Source organism: Austrofundulus limnaeus, unplaced genomic scaffold (assembly GCF_001266775.1).
Source record: "Austrofundulus limnaeus strain Quisiro unplaced genomic scaffold, Austrofundulus_limnaeus-1.0 Scaffold272, whole genome shotgun sequence".
In the NCBI taxonomy this organism is placed as follows: domain Eukaryota; kingdom Metazoa; phylum Chordata; class Actinopteri; order Cyprinodontiformes; family Rivulidae; genus Austrofundulus; species Austrofundulus limnaeus.
The window spans coordinates 596,713-597,965 of NW_013952674.1; positions in this window are offsets into that span (position 1 = coordinate 596,713).

Here is a 1,253-nt window from a genome sequence, read left to right on the forward strand (position 1 = left end):
CACTAGAACCTGATTTATGTCTGAACAGTTTTTGTCCTGTTGAGCTCTCTGAATTATCTAAAACTAGAAGCGCTCAGACAGTGCAAACCTCCGCCAAGGCCATCCTGCAATAGAGTTAATGCACAAAAGGAGAGATGGAAATACATTTACCGAATAAGTTGTGACGTAGCGAACATTTAAGCAGGCAGCATGAATGGGATTTCTTGCCGGTGGAGTCCAATGTGGAAAAAAAAAGTCAGAGACTCGTCACCCGATGTTATTCATCCACAAACTGGTAGTCCAGCAGAGTACTACAGAGTCCATCAGAGTCCTACAGTCCCGGATTAAGCTTCTAAGTGTTCATCAGTCAGATTCCACCGTGTAAAACGCCTGTTTTATCCCCTTGAGTTTGTAACTGTTTGACTGTTTATAAACTGCTGCTTCCTGGTACAGTTACTCTGGAAGCGACTTGCCTTTTTTTTTAAGCAAGTGGTTGAAGCAAAAATACACCATCTGAGCGCTTTCAGCACAAACACACACTGCCATGAACTTCTGACTAATCCCACAGTAAAGTCCTTATGTGGAGGGCGTACCTCACATGGATTATCAGCTGTTCCCGCTGTTCGGTACCTGCTTGAGCTCGGCTGCAGCTGGACCCTCCTCCCRCTGTCGGTGTCTTCTGTTATTCCCRTAACGTGAAGAGARTCACATTTCTTTCTCTAYGTCTCCAGACAGCATGTAACATCACCAATACTAGTTGATCACAGAATAATCACARCTTTCCCGATAGTAAACATCCTGGGATGTGTAGTCYCAGCGATGCGACTTGTACTTTCTGCTTCCTACAGGTATGCATCTGACGTAGTGATACTTTGCGTAGCCTGGCTGATTTGCTGGAATTAAAAGAAAAGTTCCTGTATCCGCATCGTGATCTGGAACATCACCAAAGTTTAAAGGTRYGTTCCTTTGCCCAATACCCACATGTGGTAAAAATGCCATGACAATCCGTCCTCAAGTTTTTGAGTAATTTTGTCCACAGACAGACAGACAGACAGACAGACAGACAGACAGATGCGACCGAAAACATTACCTCCTCCCTTGGCGGAGGTAATAATAACTTCATCCAAACCATCAACATGTCTGATAGATCCCATCCCATCCAGACTGTTCAAAGAAGCATTTCCCTTAATTAATATCCATATTTTAGATATAATTAATTTATTTTTAATGAATGGTCATGTGCCACAGAGCTTTAAGGTTGTTGTAATTAAAAC